Source organism: Octodon degus, unplaced genomic scaffold (genome assembly GCF_000260255.1).
Source record: "Octodon degus isolate 3935 unplaced genomic scaffold, OctDeg1.0 scaffold00156, whole genome shotgun sequence".
NCBI classification, from domain to species: Eukaryota; Metazoa; Chordata; class Mammalia; order Rodentia; family Octodontidae; genus Octodon; species Octodon degus.
This window is the reverse complement of record NW_004524732.1, coordinates 5,939,702-5,950,208: the sequence shown is the minus strand read 5'-3', so window position 1 is coordinate 5,950,208 and position 10,507 is coordinate 5,939,702. Positions and strand designations below refer to the sequence as shown.

The 10,507-nt window shown below is 52.1% G+C and overlaps 1 protein-coding gene across 1 annotated transcript in view; it reads left to right on the top strand.

Moving 5' to 3' along the window:
* Positions 1-2,785: 2,785 nt before the first annotated feature.
* Tob2 (transducer of ERBB2, 2) overlaps positions 2,786-10,507 on the top strand; it is an 11,960-nt gene continuing 4,238 nt past the window's right edge. Inside the window, exon 1 of the mRNA XM_023702659.1 lies at positions 2,786-4,323. The gene's annotated coding sequence lies outside the window, so the exon portion shown is untranslated. The remainder of the gene's footprint in view (positions 4,324-10,507) is intronic.

The window sequence follows — 10,507 nt, the reverse complement described above, 5'->3', positions numbered from 1 at the left end:
AGGAAGATGACTTGAGCCCAAGAGTTCAAAGCCAGCTTGAGCAACATAGTGAGACCTCATCTAAAAAAATGAATTGAAAAAAAAAAAAAGCTGGTCATATAGCTCAGTGGTACAAGCGCCTATCTAGCAAGCTCACAGGCCTCAGTTTGATTCCTGGTACAAAAAATAAAACAATCAGATCAGGCCAGGGAGATAGCTCAGTGGAATAAGTGCTTTGCTGGCAAGCACAAGGTCCTGAGTTTGATCCCTGGTACTGAAAAAAAAAAAAATCACATGAGCCTTGATATCTAGGGTTGCAACTGAAGTTCTGTGGTAAAGCCTTTGCCTGCATTCACAAGGCTCTGAGTTCCATCCACAACATGACACATGAAAAGAAAAGCCTCATCAGGCACAGTGGGACACACCTGTGATCTCAGAACTAAGGCTGAGGCAGGAGGAGCACCATGAGTTGGAGGCCAGCCTGGGCTATATACTGAGTTCAAGAACAGCCTGCACTACATAGACCCTATCTATAAATAAATAAATAAATAAATAAATAAATAAATAAATAAAATGTATCTCTTTTTGGTTCTCTCAAAAAAATGTTTGTGGGGCTGGGGAGACGGCTCAGTAGAATAAGTGCTTGCCTGGCAAGTGCAAGGGCCTGAGTTCAATCCCCAGTTCCGAAAAAAAAAAAAAAATTGCTTGTTATATTGAATTAAAAGAAGTCCACAGACCCAGGAGTCTGACAAAGAAATAACTGATTGAAAAGAGAGGGGTGTAAGAAAAATAGCCCGAAGGCCGGGGAGATGGCTCAGTAGAATAACCGCTTGCCTGGCAAGTGCAAGGTCCTGAGTTCAATCCCCGGTACTGCAAAGAAAAAGAAAGAAAGAAAAAAGAAAAATAGCCCCAGTGTGATTTTTACATGATGCCGATTGACTCTGAGCCTCAAGGTCTGCCAGGCAACGGGGAGTGGTAGGGACTTTGGGCAACCAGAGAACATGGGCTATGTGCAAAGAAGACAGCTGTCTTCAGCACTATATGGTGCCCGGGCGTGATGGCACCCGCCTGTAATTCCAGCACTTGGGAGGCTGAGGCAGGAGGTTTGTCAGGAGTTCAAGACCAGCCTGGGCTACAAAGTGAGCTCAAGGGCAGCCTGCACTACATTGTGAGACCCTGTCCCAATAAATAATAAATAAATATATAAAAATCACTACGCTGGCGTGTGCATATGAGAGTGACTCGCCCTAAGAGTTAATTGGGGCCAACTGTGACCAGCCTGACTTGTCATTAGCACCAAAACATCTGGCACAACCCGCTTTGCCCTGACAGAAGTTGACCCCGCCCTCCCCTCCACAGCTCACCATTTTGAAAGCACGGTGTGGACCTCTCAGCATTTGAAACAGAAGATGAATCTCGAATGCTGGAGTAGGAATTTAGCTCCCAGTCAACCCCTGGCAAAATGAAATCACAGGCTGGGAACAGAAAAAGCTGCCTTCTTGCCACATGAGAAATGAGAGACATCAGCAGTGAAGAAAGGTGATTACCTTTCCTCTCTTTATTTCAGCCTTTCCTTTCTATATAGTAACCTTTTGCCCAAAGCTCCTGTTTGCCGAGGAGCCTGGATTCCTGCTTTGTGTTAATAATGCTGCACAGGACGGGTGTGTATTCAGCACCCCAGGAGAAATTCAAATAAAATCACCCTTACCAGAAATTCAACACCTTCCCCGTAGGGATCTAGGCTGCCCTCATATTCCGTCTTTTTTCCCAGAGATACCCGAGGACAACTCACTCCAACGCACCCTCAACCTTTCTCATCATTCTGTCCAAGAATTTTTGCCATTTCGAAATACACACCAATTGAGCCCAGCATATGCAGAATAGGTGGGATGCAGTTTAGTGTTAAGAATAGAAACTATTTTAGCTAGACTTTTATATACAGTACATCTAAACCCCACATGATCTCTATTTTTGCAGAGGAGGACACTGAGATTTGGAGATGCTGCATTAAATTAAGAGCATACAGTAGGAGGCAGAACAGGAATATAAACCCACCTAGTCCATGGCTACCTCTAATGAACAACTACAAATACCAGCATCCCTCGCTATGACCCACGACGCAAACGCGCACTGCTCAGGGCCCGTTCCTAGCTGAACCTGAAACCCAATCAGCGCTGTGGTGCCGTGCTCTCCAACCAATAGGAAGGTTGTTGCTAACGCACAGGTTATATTTTTAGCTAAGGCGGCTCTGGCGTAGCGGGGAGCGGGGGGTGGCGCTGTCACTGCTAGAGTGGAACTTGCATAGAGAGGAGAAGCAGGCGGGAGGCGAGGAGGAGAGAGGAAGGGAGGGGAGGGTGAAGCGAGGAAAGGCGGAAGGGGGCGTGTGTATGACGCTCAGCTCCACGCTGACGCACGAAGCAAGTAGTCCCTAGAGGTGCCCCGGGGCCGAACGCTCTGCGCGTGGGGGATGGGGACTCTCTCGGGCTACACTCCCACCCTCCTCTCTCTAGAGTTTGCCCTCTAGCGTGGCCATTCTTTGTTGCCGTCAAGGAGAGTGCTTTTCAGTCCCCACGCTACCACTGCTCTCCGCCCTGGCCAAAAACGGTGATCAAGGAAAATAAAATACAAACTGCCTGTAACTGGAAACTTTCCGATCTCACCACCCCACGTGGGTTTGGAGGCAGCCGCTGGGCCGGAACCGACAAGGATGAGAAGGGAGGAGGGGGAGAGGACTGAAGAAGGGGCGCTCTAAGGAGGGAAACGACTTCCGGCTCGAGTCCCCTCTTAGGGGACTCGCAGTCTGGTAGTATATCCTCCTGTGACCAGAGCACAGTACACAGCTCTTCTATCCCTATGCCTCAGTCACAAAAGGCAGAGTGACCTGCATGGCCAAAGCCCGGCCAGAAGGCCCGATCATGCAGGCCTTGAACGCCCGGTCTCGGATTTGGGGAAACTTGTGTCGCCACCCAAGGGATCTTGGGGCGTGCAAGCCCGGCGCTCCCCCCCCCCCTGCCGCTGGCTACTGCTAGAAATGTGGCTTGTCTTTCCTTATTCCTTACGGGGGTCGCCAGTCAGGGAGAGCAAACGTGGACTCCCTAGAGGGAACGCTCGCGTGGAGCTGGTGCCCTGCCCACCCTCTCGTGGTGCGAGGAAACTGGGGCCGGGAGGCGGCGATTTAAAGGTTAATCGTGGTGCTCGGCTCCTCTTCCACCCGCACAGCTCGTCCTGGACCCCAGCCCCCCCCCCACGCCTCGCATCGCGCGTTCCCCGACGAGGCGCGCGGCGCTCACTCAGGTCAACCCGAGTCTATGTCCGAAATGTTTCCTGAACTCGCATCTTGTCCCAACCCTGGTGCGATCGCCGCGGGGACAGCGGAAGCCCCAGTCGGAAAGGCGTCTGCACCTTGTGGCCTGGGCGAGGGATCAGTGCCCTGTGCGCCCAGGCAGGTGTAAGGCTGAAATGTCGGCGGAGGACTCGGGGGACCAGAGGATGTGGGCTTTTCCCCGCGACATCCACTCATCCGGCGCAGCTACTGTGAGCGCCCACCGTGTCGCTGCCCTTGCAGAGCTCGGGTCCACCTGGGGAAAACACCTTACAACGTGAGCGAGGGTTCAGACAGTGGCTGAGAATCTGAAGACAAGAAATATGGCGCAGTGGTGCTGGGATTAGGAGGGAAAGGAGAAAGGCCTGGGAGGGAGATGGCAGGCGATCGGTTTCGGAGCCGAGCCGCACCCTCAAGCGCGAGAGGACAGCCCAACAACCGGCTGGAGCCCTCGCCCAACGCCGGGCACCAGCGGGTTAAGCTCCGCAGGCCAGGAAGTAGTCCCGGCTGTGCACCCGGCCCCGCCCCGGCAGGGCGGAGGGACGCATCACGCAGGGGTGGGGAAGCCGGATCCATGCGCAGGGTTGCTAAGGGTGAAACTTTTCATTGACTTTGCTCACTTCGAGCCGGGGCGCGGGAAGGTGTGGGTCGCTCGCGGAAACCAGCCAGTGCCTCGGACGACGCGGGGGCGAGAAGAGCAGCACCGGTCGCCGGCCACAAACCGGACCACCCTCCTCCCCGCGACGCGAGCCACCCCGCGGTCCACCATCCCCACGCCGCCTGCCCGGCCGGCCGCCCGCCCTCCGTCCCCCGCCGCGAAGCCGACGTCCGAAAGAAAGAGCGGAAAGGAGAACATTGAGGGTCATAACCCATCATTCCCTTCTCGGCCCCAAACCTCTAGGAAAAAAAGAGCACAGCTGTCCCCGGCCTCTCGGTGCCCAGGAAAACAGGGAAAGCGACCCCCGGCCCGCGCTCAAGACCACCGTGGCAGGAGAAGCGGCCCCGTCGGGGCGGAGACTCGAGTGAGTGCTGGGGATGCGGGGGCCCGCCGACGCCCCCGGCCCGAGCGCCTTCCCTTACCCGCTCCACGCCTGCTCTTGGCTGGGGGGGCACTCCACGTCGGTGTCGCCCCCTCCCTCGCCTGATCAGCATTTTCCTTTTCCCGTCTAGTTTCTCTCAACACTTTCTTTTTTCTTGTGCTTTTCTCTGGTTCTGGGGTACCCAGAGCTCTTCTCCCAGTTCCAACAGTGGCCCTTCCTGGGTGGGGTGCATATCTGTCCTTGCCTCCATTTCCAGCTCTCCGTATCCCAAATAACTAAATTTTCCTTGCTCTCCAAAGAAACGACTCGCACCAATGTTAAATAAATTAGAGAAAGGAAGGGGAGATACAAGCCTTGTTGCTTTTTTTTGTTTTTGTTTTTGCTTCTTTTCCCGTGTACGGGGAAGGGGAGGTGGTAATTAGTATTTCCAGCTTTAGCCAGCCCCAGGGATGGAGTTAGACACCGTTTTTGGCGATCGGACCGACTTGTGGAGATTAGCTTTGGGCTACTGAGCCTGAATTCATTCCAGTTTGAGCTCTTTATCTTCTTCTGTGCTTTAAGGGAAATCTGGGCAGGGAAAAAAAGAAGTACCGTAGAACCTTGCCAGTGAGTGGGTTTTGCATGATCTCGGTGGAGTGTCTGGGAGGAAGGACCCAACTCCTGAACTCCTTCCCCACCTGTCCAGAGGCTGGGTTGTGGCCTTGACCAGGAACGGAAGGAGGGAGGAGAAAGAAGGGTAACCTGCAGGGCTTCCCCTCCCCCTGGAGCAACCGGAACCCCACACTTTGGGTTTCAATGTAGGGCCCAGCAGACGGTCTCAGGTGCCTGTGTAGGGCCTGACCTAGCTTTTTCCCCCTGCTTTACCTACCCAGTTCTGGGAGTGGATTCTCGTCTTTGATTTCCCTGTAGAAAAACAGCCCGCTTGCATTCTTGGGCACCTGCCCCCATCCCTCTCTTGAGCATTGGGAAAAGCAGCTTGTGTGGGAGGAAGGATTAGGGAGGTTTAACACCATGTAGGAGAGCTTTGCGGAGGATATGGTAAATCTGGTGGAAGGGTAGGCCTAGCAGTGGAAATTCACAAATTGAATTTTCACTATACAGCAATATACAGCATTCTTTTTTTTTTTTTTTTTTTTTTTCATTCTTTCTTTCTTTTTTTTTGAGACAGGATTTCGATGTAGTTGAGACCCATCTTGAACTCACTGCCTAGCCCAGGCTGGCACCGAACTCACGGTCATCCTCCTGCCTCAGCCTCCCTAGTGCTGGGATTACAGGCATGCACCATCACGCCCACCTGTTCAGGTTTCTGGTGTAGTTTTTCTTTTCCTGCTCAGGAACCTTTTCCTCGTCCGTCCGCCCAGATCTGGTTACTCAGACTTGGATTAGAAGTGGGGTGAGGTTTGGGCCCTGCTGGCGCCTGGCCTTCTAATTGTCCTGCAGGCGCCAACCCACAGCTTAAGTGGGAATTTCTTTGGCCAAGAGGACCAAAGAACTCGGTCTAATTCTTGCCTTTCCTTTCCTGGCTGTGGAAGTGCTGGAGCCAAGCCCACTGGGCATTAAATAAAAAAGGTTCCTTTCTCTCAGGATCCACTGTCCCTACAGCAACGCCAGACGGCGACTGTCCAGTCCAGCCATGGAATTTAGATCAAAAGTCAGTGTTGGCGGCGCGGTTGGGGGACGTGGCCTTATCTATCCAGCCCACACCCTTCACTGGTTGAGGGGGGTTCCTTGCTAAGGACTAATTCAGCAGCCGCCTCTGGGAGAATGTGAAGAGAAAGGGCAGAAAGTTAAACCCCTCGTAAAACCTAGCCGCGGACGCGGTGGGGCGATGCACCCTGGCGAGGAGGGCTTGTAGGTAGCTTTATGCGAAATATCTTAGGCGATGGGAGGGGGTACCGTCCGCTGCAGCGCGCATGTGCGTCGGAAACTTTTCTTTGGCTGCGGTGGCTCCCGACCCCCAGCCCAGTCCCCCAGCCGGGCATGCGCGGTTCGCCGGCGGCCTTGCTGGGCGCGCCGGGAAGTGTGGTGTGCGCAGAAGTAGGTCACGCGCCGGCGCGCGAGGGGCTGGCGGACGGGGCTCCCAGGGTGCCGAGCGGCGCCCTCCGCCGCGCGCGGGGCGAGGCCGGGCTGAGGCCGGGCCCCCGGGTCGGGGCCTGGAGGAGCGCCAGTGGGCTAGGCTTGAGGGCCATAACACGAGACGGGGCGGGGCGCAGACACCCAAGTCCTGCAGCTATTCACCCCACGTCTTTGCCGCAGAGTGGGGCCGCGGCCTGTGTTGACCGTCTCTGCCGGGGCAACAGCTCCACGGACTCCCTCGCACTCCGACCCCTGCCCTTTCCCCGCACCCCTTTATTGAATCCAGGTACATGACTGGAGTGCTTGGCTGTAGGATGTTGTAGATGCTAAGCGTTTGAGATGTCCGTATCTTCCATTAGGTTTTGAGCCAAACTGATTCGCCTTTGTCTTCTTGCCCACTCACGCAGGGAATCAAACCTAGAGCCTTGTACATGCTAGGCAAGTGCCCTACCACTGAGCACACCCCCTCCTTTCTCTTTTATTTTATTTTTTATTTTATTTTTTTGGTGGAACGGAACCAGGGATTGAACTCAGGCCCTTGCGCTTGCCAGGGAAGTGTTTATTCCACTAAGCCATCTCCCCGGCCCTCCCCTTTTTAAAAAATTTTATTTATTTTATTTTTTGTGGAACCAGGGATTGAACTCAGGCCCTTGTGCTTCCCAGGGAAGCACTTAAGCCACTGAGCCATCTCCCCGGCCCCTGCCCTTTTTTTTTTTTTTTTAATAAAAAACTTTTTTTTTTTTTAATTTTATTTTTTTATGTGTGTGTGTGTGTGTGTGTGTGTGTGTGTGTGTGTGTGTGTGTGGCCAGCTCAGCCCACCAGGTGGCGGGCTGGCTGGCATGTGGTGCTGGGGGATTGAACCGCGGTCCCTGTGCTTTGCTAAACTTGTTCTAAGTAGGTGCTTTAGACCACTGAACCATCTCACCAGCCCCAATACAAAACTTTTTTAAAACAGTCTTGGATTTAAAAAAAAAAAAAAAAAAACCTTCTTGGCACTTGGCACTCTCAGAAATTCACAAAAATGTGCATTGATTGAGGCCTTCAGCTTCATGCCCCCCCTTTATTTTATTTATTTACTTTTATTTATTTATTGCTGTACTGGGGATTGAACTCAGAATTCTGTGCTTGCCAGGCAAGCCCACCCCCTTTCTCTTAAGCATGTGGGGTTCTTTTTTTGTTTGTTTTTTGTGCAGGGTCTCACTATGCAGCTCAAATTCCTAGTGATCTTCCTGTTTTCAGCCTCCCCAGCTCCCCAGCACTGGGATTACAGGTGTGTACCATCTCCCGGACTAAGCATGTAATTCTTTTGGGGAGGGGGCAGAACTGGGGATTGAACTCAGGCCATTGCACTTGCCAGGCAAGCACTTATTCTACTGAGCTATCTCCCCAGTCCTAAGCATGTAATTCTTTGAAGCAAAAGTTAGCATCGGGGATGTTAATCCAGGTTTAACTTTGTGGCTGGATTAAACAAGTGAAGGAAATAAGATTATTAATGAACCTGGGAAGCATTTATATTTGCAGCTTTTAAAGACATTGACAAAAAGGGAGATTTCCTTTCCTTGCCCAGGTACCTTTTCTGGACTTTGGTTGGAAAAAAGATCTTGAGTCTTCTGCAGCTGCTTAACAAATCTTACTTATTTGTTCTATTGAAGAATGATTATTCTAAGCCTTCCAATCTTACCACACTTCTGTAAATATTTTGTATATAAGCTTTAGAGTATGTCTGTAGCTTTCTAATAAATGGACAAACTCACCTGAATGGTCACTCCTATCTTTAGCTAAAGACAGGACATCACCAGTGCTTTAATCTTCTGCTCCATAAGCTTCTTGAAGTCAAAATTAGACCCTGAGCTGATAGAGCAGAAAATCTCATTCTGGTCCTCCGGCATTTTTGTAAGGTTCCACCCCACAACCATCTGGCCTGGCCTGTTCTCCAGTTAAAGAGCTAAAGGTGGCATTACAGGCTTCCTTATTTGTGCAGCACCGTCTCTTGAGGTCTGAATTGGTGTGCAGCTTTAGTTGCTTATGCTGCAGAAAATGGTTCGCTGGGCCGGGCTGATGACAGTGCTTCTATTGTATTTGGGGTGGGAGGCTTGTTTCCCAATGACTTTGGCCTACATTTAAAATGCTTGCGTTTTGAGGCTGAATTGTTCAGGGGCTGTAAACTTGGAAGGTAATTACACAGTAAAGTTTAAGAGGCCTAGGAAGGTGTCGAAGTCATTTGGACTAGTCTGAAGACCAAGAGGCTACTCAGTATCTTGGTTGTTTCTTTTTCTTTTCTTTTTTGTGGAACCAGGGATTGAACTCAGGCCCTTGCACTTGCCAGGGAAGCGCTTATCCTACTGAACCATCTCCCCAGCCCATACTTAGTACCTTGGAAGAAGTATCCTTTGCCGATTTTACTTTTCAAAATTTCTTTGGCTTCACCATCCTTAACAATGTGTCCTTTTTCGTTGTTTTTCTCTTTTAGAGGCAGGGTCTTGCTATGTAGTTCAGGCTGGCCCTGAGCTCACTTTGTAGTCCAGGCTGATCTTGAACTCTCAATGATTCTTCTGCCTCAGCTTCCCAAGTATGAGATTTCCCCACCACCACCACCACCAGGGATTGAACTCAGGCCCCTGCACTTGCCAGGCAAGCATTTATTCTACTGAGCCATCTCCCCAGCCCCTACTGTTCTTCTCTTTTAAGCCTAAAAGGACATTGGAATTGGTCTGCCCTGGTCATGAGTAGACATCTGCAGAGCTGGGCAGACCAAGACTTGGAGGCTGGAAAGGAGAAGCAGGGCTTCCTGAATGCTGAGGCTTCGGTGGCCGGCTCAGGAGATGGATGTAGGTGCCTCTGCTGCCTCTGTAACCCTCTCTGTGGCCTCAAATCTGGAATAACACTTGGACTTCATCAAGCCACTAACCTTTGCTGCTCCAGACTGACCCACAGGTCTCAGATGCATTCACCCCAGAAATCTAGTTTCCTGATGATTTAGTCCTGAAAGTACCATGGACTGGGGGCTGAGAGTTACAGGGAAAGGTGCTGGCTGGGCCGGGTCTCCAGTCCTAGTTTCATACCTGCATCCTAATTGCTCCTGCCTGGGACCAGAGTAAGTGACTCACAACCCAGCCCCGAGCCTGTCATAGGCCTGCAGTTGCCCTTGCTGGGTCACGGCTCCCTCTTGTGTTTCTGCGCTGAGCTTAGCAGCAGCACAGCCACCCCTGCGGTCTGCCTGGGTCTCATCCTCGCCCTGCCCCCTTTAGTGGGCCCTTTTCCAGCTCGGAGTCTTCTCAAGCATGGGTCTGGGAGCCCCCCCTTTGGGGGAACATTTGATTAGGCTGCCTGGCCCTCAAGACCTCACAGATCATCTTCCTGAAACCTGAGGCTGGCCTGGGCCACTGCCTAAGCCTTTCTGCCCTTGAGGGCATCTGGCTGCAAGAATCCCAAAATATCCAGCCTTGTTTATCTTGGCTGCCTCCTCCAGGGATCTCCGAACACTTGACAAATCTGACCCTGTGCCAAGGACAGGTGGGCAGACTGTCCCTGAGAGACCGAGTAGTGACGGATCCCCAGCTGCTGGCTGGAAGGTGATGGAAATTTCTTCTCTGCTCTTTCCTGTGTGTGTGTGTATTGGGGGAGCCTTCAAGTGCTGCCCTTTACACTGCTGCCCTCCAGGCCCTGCTTTCCCTTGCATCAGTCCCCTTGGTGGCCCACTTTCTTGGGTGGCTTTGGTCACACTGGGAGTCAGGAAGGCAGTTTGCAAAGCCAGACTGAGCTGAGCATGTGCAGCCATGGGACCCAGGAGGACAGATGGGTATGAGTGGCAGTAGAAAGTTGCCGGTGCTCCTTCCTGTGTGTTGACCTGTATGCCTGTCCATGGAAGGACACCCGTAGATCGTACGTTTCCATCTTGGGCTGGCGCAGTTTCACCAAAACAGCAAGAAACGCCCACCCCTTCTCTGGGTGAGACCAGGTGTGGTGGCACATGCCTGTAATCCCAGTTCTGGGGAGGCTGAAACAGGAAGATCACTACCAGTCCAAGCTACATAGTAAGACTCTGTATCAAATACATTAAAAAAAAAAAAAATCTCTCTGGGTAATAGC